This window comes from Spea bombifrons, chromosome 7, assembly GCF_027358695.1.
Source record: "Spea bombifrons isolate aSpeBom1 chromosome 7, aSpeBom1.2.pri, whole genome shotgun sequence".
Lineage (NCBI taxonomy): Eukaryota > Metazoa > Chordata > Amphibia > Anura > Pelobatidae > Spea > Spea bombifrons.
In genome coordinates this window covers 46,527,755-46,541,763 of record NC_071093.1, presented here as the reverse complement: position 1 = coordinate 46,541,763, position 14,009 = coordinate 46,527,755, and the positions used below count along the sequence as shown (strand labels likewise).

At 47.4% G+C, this 14,009-nt stretch overlaps 1 long non-coding RNA gene across 1 annotated transcript; it reads right to left on the bottom strand.

The window, feature by feature from the left end:
• Positions 1-39: 39 nt before the first annotated feature.
• LOC128501219 (uncharacterized) lies at positions 40-230 on the bottom strand. The gene is made up of 2 exons (XR_008355027.1): positions 167-230; positions 40-136 (listed from the first exon to the last, which is right to left on the bottom strand). It is a non-coding gene; the product is annotated as an uncharacterized LOC128501219 (long non-coding RNA).
• Between the last annotated feature and the right edge of the window lie 13,779 nt (positions 231-14,009).

Here is a 14,009-nt window from a genome sequence, read left to right as displayed (position 1 = left end):
AGTTTTGCTCGGGGCTCTCGTGGAGTCTTTGTATCTCTCTTGTGTTGTCTTCTTCTTCTTTGGCTACAGACGTCCTCCCATCGACGTTCCACATAAACCGTCGTAGGCGACTCAGACTTGGCGGTTCATTGATGGTCTCTTTAAATCTCTGAGGCGAGAAATGCACCTGAAAGATGCTGCTTGTGATTGGAGCTTCATCTTCCGTGTGGGTGGAAGACCTTCGAGTATTTCGCTTGTTTTCTTAAACACAGATATGTGTGATATGCAGATAAAGCTCTGAGCTTATCTCTTTACAACCTTATTACCGAAATAGCCCAAAGACTTCCCTGAGCTGTCACCGACTAAGAAAACGTTGGCCACGGGAGTCCAAACCTTCCACCCATGACCGGTTGTGCTTACAGTCATTAACACCCTGTCGCTTTATTATGAAAAGACACTGAAACCCTCGCGGGGCGAGATGTCGAGGCCGGATCCATCCAACGTTCCGAGCCGATACAAGTCGGTAACGAACAGATCCCGTTCTATTATCGCAGATCCATTGTTGTGTTATAACACATCGATGAACCTCGTTTAGGGTTATTAAATCTACAGCGGTAACCAATGTTCCATCTAATTTTTCTTAGTTGGCGTGCGCAGAAAATTTCTCTTGTGCAAAAATTTTCACAGAGCAAAAATTTGTTGCGCACAATATCCGCGCCTCATAAAGTATCAAAAAAATTATTATTTTTTTCTTTTTTGGGGAAAAACTGTTGTGTGCACAATTTTTGGACGTGTGCGCTCTCTAAAAAAGCTATGTGCGCACGCACAAGCGCACAGCTTAGAGGGAACACTGGCGGTAACTCATTCCAGGCCAAGAAATATTCTAACGATAACGGACTGTTTCTCATATTCCCTTCATCTCTTTGCTTGCACTTTTTTTTGCCCATTTCTCCCCCTTTGAAATGAACGTCCCTCCTATCCTTGTTAAACCCCTTTATGTATCGTTCTCTTCTCTCCCTAGCTCTTCTCTCCTATCCCCTTTCTCTCTCTTCTCTCCCCATCTCTTCTATCCCACCATCTTGTTTCCCCTCTCTCCTCCCCCTGATGCACCTCTTTTCTAGGAGGTGAGAATGTTTGCTGGGTATGAGGGGATCGCATGGTTGTACAGCCCTAAAAGCCCCAATAATAGGGCAGAAAGTGTCATAAAGCCCCCCCTCCAGCCACACCCCTATAACGTAAGCTCCCCCCTCCAGCCACACCCCTATAACGTAAGCTCCCCCCTCCAGCCACACCCCTATAACGTAAGCTCCCCTCTCTGCTGTTGGAGTTAATGAATGGTCTCCTGGGTTTTATTTGAGTTTTTTGGAATCGTCGTAACTTTTACGGTCATTAAAGTTATTGTCGCTGCGCCGACGGACCTTGAACCCTATAAATATACAATTAGAGTTATGAGAAGACACAGTGTCTAGATCTCATTGATCTTCTTACTGCGCTTTATTGTTTATGTTCTGTTTTTTTAATATATTTGGATCCATTTGAGTCTCTTCCAGGGCTTCACAGACTTGTTGCGTATGTTTTATTATTCACTCACACCGTGGATCAGCCGCCACACAGAGCGCGCGGTTATTTATTGTTCCTTCTCATTTTCTCTGTCACTAAATCAGCGGCCAGGTCTGGTTTTATGACACGCAGCCCCGGCACATGTGTTTATTATAGCTTTCTTTTATACTAGCGCATCCCTTTGTTTTTTACATTTAGAGTTAGGGCTGCTGTCCGGGCGGCTGTTAAATCTCATGAACGCTGCCCGTACTCCTCTTTCTGTTTTGAAGCTCACCATGGCTTGGCATAGTTTCAAAAACATCCGGGCGACCTCGGGGTCGGACTGCGGACGGTCTGAGCCGTCACACCATTGTAGTCGGGACACCAGCCGGGGGTCAATGCTGCCTCCAGCACCACCGGCTTCGTAGATGTGCCTGCTGCGGGAGCTGTAACGGTTGGGGTCGTGGGTACTGTTTATATGTGCCTGCTGCGGGAGCTGTAACGGTTGGGGTCGTGGGTATTGTTTATATGTGGCTGCTGCGGGAGCTGTAACGGTTGGGGTCGTGGATATTGTTTATACGTGCCTGCTGCGGGAGCTGTAACGGTTGGGGTCGTGGGTATTGTTTATATGTGCCTGCTGCGGGAGCTCTAACGGTTGGGGTCGTGGATATTGTTTATATGTGCCGGCTGCGGGAGCTGTAACGGTTGGGGTCGTGGGTATTGTTTATACGTGCCTGCTGCGGGAGCTGTAACGGTTGGGGTCGTGGGTATTGTTTATATGTGCCTGCTGCGGGAGCTGTAACGGTTGGGGTCGTGGGTATTGTTTATATGTGCCTGCTGAGGGAGCTGTAACGGTTGGGGTCGTGGATATTGTTTATATGTGCCTGCTGCGGGAGCTGTAACGGTTGGGGTCGTGGGTACTGTTTATATGTGCCTGCTGCGGGAGCTGTAACGGTTGGGGTCGTGGGTATTGTTTATATGTGGCTGCTGCGGGAGCTGTAACGGTTGGGGTCGTGGATATTGTTTATACGTGCCTGCTGCGGGAGCTGTAACGGTTGGGGTCGTGGGTATTGTTTATATGTGCCTGCTGCGGGAGCTGTAACGGTTGGGGTCGTGGATATTGTTTATATGTGCCTGCTGCGGGAGCTGTAACGGTTGGGGTCGTGGGTATTGTTTATATGTGCCTGCTGCGGGAGCTGTAACGGTTGGGGTCGTGGATATTGTTTATATGTGCCTGCTGAGGGAGCTGTAACGGTTGGGGTCGTCGATATTGTTTATACGTGCCTGCTGCGGGAGCTGTAACGGTTGGGGTCGTGGGTATTGTTTATATGTGCCTGCTGAGGGAGCTGTAACGGTTGGGGTCGTGGATATTGTTTATATGTGCCTGCTGCGGGAGCTGTAACGGTTGGGGTCGTGGGTATTGTTTATATGTGCCTGCTGAGGGAGCTGTAACGGTTGGGGTCGTGGATATTGTTTATATGTGCCTGCTGCGGGAGCTGTAACGGTTGGGGTCGTGGGTATTGTTTATATGTGCCTGCTGCGGGAGCTGTAACGGTTGGGGTCGTGGATATTGTTTATATGTGCCTGCTGCGGGAGCTGTAACGGTTGGGGTCGTCGATATTGTTTATACCGTATTGGCTCGAATATAGGCCGCACTTTTTTCCCCCACTTTAAGTTTTTAAAGTGGGGGTGCGGCCTATATTCGGGGTCTAGCGCCCGACGCCCGGGACATGCAGTCCCGGGCGCCGGGCAGGCAGCGGGGTTAAGATACAGATCCCCCGCAGCGGTGCAGGGGACCTGCATCCTTCTCCCCGATACTCTCAGACAGCCTCCCCTGCCAGCACTTCCCACGGGGGGGGGGGGCCGGCACGGGAGGTTATCTAAGCGTTTTACCTCTGTCCACCCCCGACTTACCGGAGCAGACTCCCGGGTGTCTTGCGGGGCCGGCGGGAGACATTTACGCAATACGCAAATGCAACTTCCGGTAACGGTACCGGAAGTTGCATACGCGTATTGCGTAGATGTCCCTCGCCGGCCCTGAAGACACCCGGGAGTCTGCTCCGGTAAGTCGAGGAGGGGGGCAGAGGAGGACAGCGGCAGCGTATCGCGGGGAGGGAGGACAGCGGCAGCGGATCTCGGGGAGGGAGGACAGCGGATCTCGGGGAGGGAGGACAGCGGATCTCGGGGAGGGAGGGCAGCGGATCTCGGGGAGGGAGGGCAGCGGATCTCGGGGAGGGAGGGCAGCGGATCGCGGGGAGGGAGGGCAGCGGATCGCGGGGAGGGAGGACAGCGGCAGCGTATCGCGGGGAGGGAGGACAGTGGCAGCATATCTCGGGGGGGAGGACAGTGGCAGCATATCTCGGGGGGGAGGACAGTGGCAGCATGTTTTTTTTGGTGCTTTTTTAAAGAAAAAAAACTTTTTCTTTAAAAAAGCACCAAACTTTTAGGGTGCGGCCTATATACGGGGTCGGCCTATATCCGAGCCAATACGGTACGTGCCTGCTGCGGGAGCTGTAACGGTTGGGGTCGTGGGTATTGTTTATATGTGCCTGCTGAGGGAGCTGTAACGGTTGGGGTCGTGGATATTGTTTATATGTGCCTGCTGCGGGAGCTGTAACGGTTGGGGTCGTGGGTATTGTTTATATGTGCCTGCTGAGGGAGCTGTAACGGTTGGGGTCGTGGGTATTGTTTATATGTGCCTGCTGAGGGAGCTGTAACGGTTGGGGTCGTGGGTATTGTTTATATGTGCCTGCTGAGGGAGCTGTAACGGTTGGGGTCGTGGGTATTGTTTATATGTGCCTGCTGCGGCAGCTGTAACGGTTGGGGTCGTGGGTATTGTTTATATGTGCCTGCCGCGGGAGCTGTAACGGTTGGGCTCGTGGGTATTGTTTATATGTGCCTGCTGCGGGAGCTGTAACGGTTGGGGTCGTGGATATTGTTTATATGTGCCTGCTGCGGGAGCTGTAACGGTGGGGGTCGTGGATATTGTTTATATGTGCCTGCTGCGGGAGCTGTAACGGTTGGGGTCGTCGATATTGTTTATATGTGCCTGCTGCGGGAGCTGTAACGGTTGGGGTCGTGGATATTGTTTATATGTGCCTGCTGCGGGAGCTGTAACGGTTGGGGTCGTGGATATTGTTTATATGTGCCTGCCGCGGGAGCTGTAACGGTTGGGGTCGTGGATATTGTTTATATGTGCCTGCCGCGGGAGCTGTAACGGTTGGGGTCGTGGATATTGTTTATATGTGCCTGCTGAGGGAGCTGTAACGGTTGGGGTCGTGGGTATTGTTTATATGTGCCTGCTGAGGGAGCTGTAACGGTTGGGGTCGTGGATATTGTTTATATGTGCCTGCTGAGGGAGCTGTAACGGTTGGGGTCGTGGATATTGTTTATATGTGCCTGCTGAGGGAGCTGTAACGGTTGGGGTCGTGGATATTGTTTATATGTGCCTGCTGAGGGAGCTGTAACGGTTGGGGTCGTGGGTATTGTTTATACGTGCCTGCTGCGGGAGCTGTAACGGTTGGGGTCGTGGATATTGTTTATATGTGCCTGCTGCGGGAGCTGTAACGGTTGGGGTCGTGGATATTGTTTATATGTGCCTGCTGAGGGAACTGTAACGGTGGGGGTTGTGGATATTGTTTATACGTGCCTGCTGCGGGAGCTGTAACGGTTGGGGTCGTGGGTATTGTTTATATGTGCCTGCTGGGGGAGCTGTAACGGTTGGGGTCGTGGGTATTGTTTATATGTGCCTGCTGCGGGAGCTGTAACGGTTGGGGTCGTGGGTATTGTTGATACGTGCCTGCTGCGGGAGCTGTAACGGTTGGGGTCGTGGATATTGTTTATATGTGCCTGCTGCGGGAGCTGTAACGGTTGGGGTCGTGGGTATTGTTTATATGTGCCTGCTGCGGGAGCTGTAACGGTTGGGGTCGTGGATATTGTTTATACGTGCCTGCTGCGGGAGCTGTAACGGTTGGGGTCGTGGATATTGTTTATATGTGCCTGCTGAGGGAGCTGTAACGGTTGGGGTCGTGGGTATTGTTTATATGTGCCTGCTGCGGGAGCTGTAACGGTTGGGGTCGTGGGTATTGTTTATATGTGCCTGCTGCGGGAGCTGTAACGGTTGGGGTCGTGGATATTGTTTATACGTGCCTGCTGCGGGAGCTGTAACGGTTGGGGTCGTGGGTACTGTTTATATGTGCCTGCTGAGGGAGCTGTAACGGTGGGGGTTGTGGATATTGTTTATACGTGCCTGCTGAGGGAGCTGTAACGGTTGGGGTCGTGGGTATTGTTTATATGTGCCTGCTGCGGGAGCTGTAACGGTTGGGGTCGTGGGTATTGTTTATATGTGCCTGCTGCGGGAGCTGTAACGGTTGGGGTCGTGGGTATTGTTTATACGTGCCTGCTGAGGGAGCTGTAACAGTGGGGGTCGTGGGTATTGTTTATACGTGCCTGCTGCGGGAGCTGTAACAGTGGGGGTCGTGGGTATTGTTTATATGTGCCTGCTGAGGGAGCTGTAACGGTGGGGGTCGTGGATATTGTTTATATGTGCCTGCTGCGGGAGCTGTAACGGTTGGGGTCGTGGGTATTGTTTATATGTGCCTGCTGCGGGAGCTGTAACGGTTGGGGTCGTGGGTATTGTTTATATGTGCCTGCTGCGGGAGCTGTAACGGTTGGGGTCGTGGGTATTGTTTATACATGTCACCCCAGTCTCTTTACCCTTTTATACATTTGTTTTACATTTTAGAAATGTATGCAGCGAAGACGAGGCTCAGGCAGCCTCTGCGGATGATAGAAGAGGAGTCCCACCAAGTGTTCATAAGATGGCGTCCGGTTTTAGATCATGCTCTCCTTCTCTCCTTCATGCTCTCCTTCTAACATCTTTTTCATCCAAGCGATTCTTGTTGGGATTCATTTCTTGGTGAAAATCTTCTTGGGTCCTAAAAAACAAGCAGACTGGACGGGCAGGTTCCGGGTTTCTATGGTTCTGCGGGTTCTCGCTGTCTTTATACTGAACATTCTCTCTATCAATAAGACAAACATCTCAGTAATGTGGAAATTCGAGAAATTGTTATTATTATTTTTCACTTTGACCGCTTCCTTCTCAGAATGAAGTCAGTCTTCGTCAGGCGGACAATCACTTCCAGCCACTCGTTAATGCAGATTTATGTTACTTATAAAGCATATTTTTAGCGTTCTCCCCTTTGTCTCTTCCAAATTCTTAATATTTTTGGAGGCTTTTTAAAATTTATTTATTCATTTTCAAGAAACAATTAACAGAAACGCAAATAAAAATATATTTTTAGATAACAAAATGTTATAGACTGACAATAGACTGCCACAGCGAAAGCTTCTACACCTCTATCCTCGAAAACAGAGCGTTTTTAATAACGTGAGACTTCCCGCTTTTGGTCACATTTTCACCTTAAAGATTTTTTGGGGGATTCATTTTCATTCCGAATTTCAATTTTTCTTTGAATTTTGAATAATGAAATGGCCGCGCTATAAGTTATGTGGATCACACGGCCTCGGGTTGTGAATTTGGGGCAAAAACTATAATATAAATATAAAATAGAACTCTTTAGAGGACGCCGATGAGCAGTTAGAGGGCCGGTCTGACCACCTTGAGACACCAGAATTTCCAGCTGAAGAAGGTCTCGTTCGAGACATGTCTTCTCCAAATCTATCGGGCAGACTGCAAATCAGGCAGCGAGGACAATGCTGTCATTCATGCCTTTATAACAAACACCATATCGGTTTCTTTCTTCCTGCCGCACCTCATGGTATTAGTTACCTTATTTATAAATGGAGCCGAGGTGTTCCTACCCTGGGGCATTAGAACTTGACATGCCTGGTATGCTCCACGTGCTTTGTGGTTTCATATCTCGCGGTGAACTCCATCTGTCATTGGATGCCTCCATCTCTCGTATGTTTAGAAAGCATGTCTTACACGATGTATCTGCACTTTGGGGGTCCCTGGCCAAATTGGACACCATCTTGGGCGTCTTCCTGGTCATCGTCTTTTCTCAAGGGTTTTTCTTCTACCCGATTCCCACCCAATCCATTCAGTCTTTACTCTTTGGCTGCATCTCCTACCTGATCCTCGTCTGTACCCCCCTCGTAAGACTTGCTATGAAATTCATCCTACGTTGTACTAACATCTAAAAGATTATCTCCTTCATACGCATGTTGCTGGCAACTTATAAATAAATGTTAAAAAAAAGTATCGGATAAATAGATATCTGAGGGGACAGAAATGGCTTCTCACCCGAATCAAGCTGCTTTTTATCATGGAGGATTTAGAAAATGTCCCGTGTTTTCAGAAGACTTAAGGAAACCGTGGCAAGGAGAAGGCCGGTAGATAGATGGAGACCATGCCCATGGGCCCTTGTGCTGATAGAGTTGATGTTTTTGGTCAGGGTGACATTTAACTCCGCTCTCCCCGGATCACTCTTCCTGGTGATGGTGGTACCAGTTGGTTGGGTACTGGCGAAGGCGCTGGTGCTTGGAGGGGAACTGGTGCTTGTATTGAGATCCAGCGCCTTCTGGTATATCCATGAATGAAAGCTGGAGACCTTGGTGTAGACCCCCGGGCGGTTTGGCTGAGCGCAGTCGTCCCCCCAACTCACAATACCAGTAAGAAACCAAGTGTTTCCATTTTTGCACGCCAAGGGCCCCCCTGAGTCACCCTAAAGGAGAAACACAGAAAAAGTGGCCTCGGTGGTCTTGCATCTGATAAACACGCTGCTATTTCTCATGGTTTAATGTATTCGCACAGGCCTGGTGATTTACCGAGAGATGAAACACCGCATTCTGGGCGCCTTCTATCTTGGACACCTTTTTTTTTTGTAAATAACGAGAGATTTTATTGAGATTCATGAAATTGGCCCAGATGTAAACCGAAACTCGAGCTGCTTTTACGATATTTGACGGGACTTCAAAAAGAAAATTGTAAAAAAGGCAGGTAAACCGGGGGGGGGGGGAATTATCAGGAATTCTAAAAATTCGGTTATACCATCAAAAATGTGTCTTCTGGGTGTCTCTTCCTTCTCTCCACACAGTGACATACTTGGTGGTTCTGGCTTAAACCCGACCACGACTTAGTTCTGCTTCTAACCTTCTGCAGATATGACTCAGATATGTTGTACTTTATCGCATTAAAGTATTCAGAATTTTTCTACCCCTAAAACCCCTACCCTCTACATATTAAGCTCTGCGTGACCTCACCTGGCAGGAATCCTTCTTGCCCTCGGGGTATCCGGCACACACCATGTCTTCACTTATTAGGATTATTTGTGGGTCGATATTGTAGGTCTTGTGGTAAATGTCGTCGCACGAGGTGGCATTAATCAGGGGCAGCTCGACTTCCTGTAGGTTTTGGGGTGGCAATAGATTCACTGGAAGAGGAGCAAACGGGATTATTACCCAGCTCCCCGCCCCCGAGTCTTCATGCCCTATTTATTAGGGTGTATAATGTGACCTTGTGCTATGGAAAGGCCATAGAATGCGCGGCTTTCTCCTCCATTCCTAGGGTGACCCTACTGCCGCTAACACTGCGGAGGAGGCCGAGCCGCGCCCAGCCTATACAGCATCTCTTCAGAGCGGGTGAAAATAAAACAGATTTGGTAAACTCCATAAATCTATGGAGGTCACCTGGACCCCCCGGTCTATAAGTTACCAACGTATCTCTAACGATCTCCCCGTCAGCCTCACGTTATAAGGATCTGTGGCCCTTTCCCCCTGGCTGCTTTTACCCCAGCCGCGCTCTCTGTCCTCACCTCCGCTCTGAACGTCCCCCCAGCCGGTCGCCCAGCACATCTTCCCGGCGGAGAGCGGTTCGGCCGGGGAAGGTATGCATATCGGGAGAATGTAGTTGGTGAAGGTCACTTGGGTCTTCAGTTCAATGAGAGAAATGTCCCCGACGTTCGAATCCTGGTTGTACGAGGGGTGGATGAAGACGCTCTTTACTGGAACCATCAAGGCGTTCGATGTCGTGTTGGTGAGGTTTTGCGCACCGAGCAGAATCTGGTAGTTTGCCAGCAGGTTGTAACTGAACAAAAATAACAAAAATGACAAAAATGACAAGATCTGTGATGTCTGTAGCCGAGTGCGTGACTCCCACGGGCTCTTGGACCCATCAATCACAGCCATAACCAACGAGCTGCTCGTTTTCAGAAATTTGTACAAATGCACAAACTGGGCAAAATGTGTTAAAAATGACATTTGTACGAATCTTACCACAGAAGCCTAGCAAGGATGACTAATATTATAGCAATCTACTGGAAATCAGTGGCAGCCGGCGGCAGAACCAGCATTACCGACCCCCAAAGACTGCCTGAACCCAACAACCAGCAACGTAACAACAGGGAGAGATAACTTAATGGGGAGGAATAATCATGCAGGTCCTGAGAACGGCTGCTCCCACCTAATATATATATTATTGCATGTTATATCGGCATATTCACCGCGTAGCATTTGGGGGGAAAAGGGCAATTACCTGGGAAAGCAATGAGCAGCAGATGCCACCCATGTCCTGGAGATGAGTGACCCTCCGCAGAGGTGAGAGTTGCGGTAGACAATGCTGACCTGCCAGGGCCACTTACCCGGCGGGGTATCCTTACCCCCCACTATCCGCTCCGTAAACGCTGGCTGCCCGCAACCTGCCAGGGAAACAAGGGAGGCTTTGGTGAAGACGTCGGTGAGATGTACGACCCCGAGCCGCAGCGAACCCACTAAACCCTTTCCCCCGGGACCCTCGAAGTCTCCTCCGCCTGTCGGTTTGGGGGTTCAGAGAACGTGGGGTTCTGTCTCTTTTGGTCACTTTAGTAAATTTCCACCCCCCCATCTTAATTTCCTAAACCAAAAGCGGCCTTATTTGCATTTTTCTTTCCTCCGTAGGAATTATCATGAAACTCGTGGGTAGAAATACAAATATATATAAAACAGACATAAATATATAAAATAGAAATAAATCTATATAAATATATAAAATAAATATATAAAATAGAAATAAATCTATATAAATATATAAAATAAATATATAAAATAGATATAAATCTATATAAATATATAAAATAAATATAAATATATAAAATAGAAATAAATATATATAAATATATAAAATAGATATAAATATATAAAATAGAAATAAATCTATATAAATATATAAAATAAATATATAAAATAGATATAAATATATAAAATAGAAATAAATCTATATAAATATATAAAGCAGACATAAATATATAAAATAGATATAAATATATAAAATAGATAAAACAGACATAAATATATAAAATAGAAATAAATCTATATAAATAGATATAAAATAAATATAAATATATAAAATAGAAATAAATCTATATAAATAGATATAAAATAAATATATAAAATAGATATGAAATAAATATAAATAGATATAAAATAAATATAAATATATAAAATAGATATAAATCTATATAAATAGAAATAAATCTATATAAATAGATATAAAATAGAAATAAATCTATATAAATAGATATAAACAAGAAATAAATAGATATAAAATAAATATAAATAGATATAAAATAAATATAAATATATAAAATAGATATAAATCTATATAAATAGAAATAAATCTATATAAATAGATATAAAATAGAAATAAATCTATATAAATAGATATAAACAAGAAATAAATAGATATAAAATAAATATAAATAGATATAAAATAAATATATAAAATAGATATAAATCTATATAAATAGAAATAAATCTATATAAATAGATATAAAAAAGAAATAAATAGATATAAAATAAATATAAAGATATAAATGCTTCATTATTTGAACCGCCGCTGTAGCCCCCGCTGTTGCCCCCGCTGTAGAGTTACGTACGTGAATCGCAGAGATTTCGGGTCGTATTTACCTGTAAAAGCCGCGGCTGTCGCCACACCTGCAGGAGAGAAACGACAGGTAACGGCAGGTAAACAAACCCCACGCGACCCCTCCACCACTGCGAAGAACATCTCCCCTCCTTTGTAAGACGCGTGAAATGTGGCCCCCGGGTGCCGGGGATCGGCTTACATTTTAATAATGAAACCTTCACGCGGTGAAACTAGAATTGTAGGTCTGGATCAGGTCTCATTACTACGAGGGCAGCTATTACATTCATTCAGGAGCCGTATGTCTATCCCATGCGTGTTTCAATCCCCTCACTGTATTACCCTCTACCACTTCTGCTGGGAGGCTGCTCCACTTATCAACCACCCTCTCAGTAAAGTAAAACTTCCTTCCATCTCAGCCTCTGGCCCTCTAGTGTTAGATTCCGGGCTCTTGTCGTTTGTTAATTCACTTTATCTATTTAAATGCCTTTCTCTCCACATCCGGCGCCCTGCTTACTTTTTCCTCCTCTTTATTGCCTGCTTACATTATGTCCTCATAAATAATTACCCCTTAGCTCCTCTCTTCTATTGTCAGGGCAGGCCCCCCCCCCCCCACTGCTGTATTCTGCCCCAAGTGCATTATTTTATATTTATTAACATTAAACTGCAGCCGCCGCGCTCTCCCCCATTCTTCTAACATTAAACTGCAGCCACTGCGCTCTCCCCCATTCTTCTAACATTAAACTGCAGCCACTGCGCTCTCCCCCATTCTTCTAACATTAAACTGCAGCCCCCGCGCTCTCCCCCATTCTTCTAACATTAAACTGCAGCCGCCGCGCTCTCCCCCATTCTTCTAACATTAAACTGCAGCCGATGCGCTCTCGCCCATTCTTCTAACATTAAACTGCAGCCCCCGCGCTCTCCCCCATTCTCCTAACATTAAACTGCAGCCGCTGCGCTCCCCCCATTCTTCTAACATTAAACTGCAGCCACCGCGCTCTCCCCCATTCTTCTAACATTAAACTGCAGCCCCCGCGCTCTCCCCCATTCTTCTAACATTAAACTGCAGCCGCCGCGCTCTCCCCCATTCTTCTAACATTAAACTGCAGCCGCTGCGCTCCCCCCATTCTTCTAACATTAAACTGCAGCCACCGCGCTCTCCCCCATTCTTCTAACATTAAACTGCAGCCCCCGCGCTCTCCCCCATTCTTCTAACATTAAACTGCCGCACTCTCCCTCTTACTTCTTTATTTCGTTTCCGGCTCATCTACGCGTCTCTGTTATATTTGTCTTTAGTTAAACTGTGTCTGATATTACGGTGAGCTACGGAGACAGACAGGTGGACAGACAGACCGGTGGACAGACCCGCAGAGACAGACATGCAGAGACAGACACGCAGAGACAGACACGCAGGGACAGACAGGTGGACAGACACGACTCTCATATGACTGCGTGTAGCAGAGAGTAATGGTCCCAACATCACTCACTGGACAGGAGGAGAGCGCAGAGAGCGGCGCGGTGCCGGATCCTCATCCTCTGTAAAGCAGAAAGCGTCTTCTGGTTTCCGTCTCTGAGATCTCCTCTGGATCTTCTTGTTCCGTCTTTTCCAGTAAAGATCTCCTGTGGTGGATCTCCTCCTGGTTGCTCTCTCCCAAGCCGTCCCCCGTTCTGGATGTTCTTCCTTCGGTACTCGTGTCCTCCTTTGGGTTTGATCCTCGTTTCTTTCTGTGCCTGGGATCTTCTCTCAGAACCTGTGAGCTCCTCAGGAACTTCTCCTGGGTTGTCTCGGAGTGGTTGGGTCCTCCCTGGGATCTGCTCAGAACGTCTCTCGTAGTTACACTGTCACTCCTTTGGTTTCTCTGTCGTTATCTGTGTGTCTCCTTCTAGACCTGCGCTGGACACCCAACCTCTCCGTGTCCGTCTCTCCTCTAGAAGCTCTCTGTCTATATACTGTCTATATATACGTGTCTCTTTTGGGTCCCTTCTACACCCCTACTCTCGGTGGTTGGGTGTTTCTCTGGATTCTCTCCTGCTTTTCTTTGCTCCAAATTATTCCAAGGTTTGCCAGCTTCCTGGAAGGTGCTGATATTTTATCCGATCAACACGTTCATTGTTCCCGTTCTTGATTCCTCCCCAAAAACTCTCCTTCCTACTCTGTTAAGTAAAGACAATTGAGCTAATTACTTTAAGTGGCTTCGTACTTAAACGCGAGACGGGCGAGGGAGCCTGCCCAGGACACACGGATTTGTTGGGAAAAAAAGAGCACTTTCAGGACCAATGAAACGCGTTTTTAGCCTAATCCATTGATTGTTCTTGGAATGGCGGGGCTGCCTATGGGCATCACTCTCAGCCAGGGACCAGCATGACGATCCCAACGGCTCGGGGCATCGCGAGTGCTCAGGGGCTTCTCCGGGAACGGCTCTGGGGCTCTTCCGTGTGTTCCTCACTGAGCTGGAGGTGCCTTATTGCTCTCCCGGTCGGGGGGATTTCATTCTGTGGCGCACGCGGTGCTGTTTCCACGTGTATTGTGCAGAGACGCGCAGACACGGCGTTAGCAAACATGTCGAACAATCCGTGGACGTTGTGTTCCATTATGCGGTGGCGCCGAGGGCTATAGATCGCTGGAGAATCG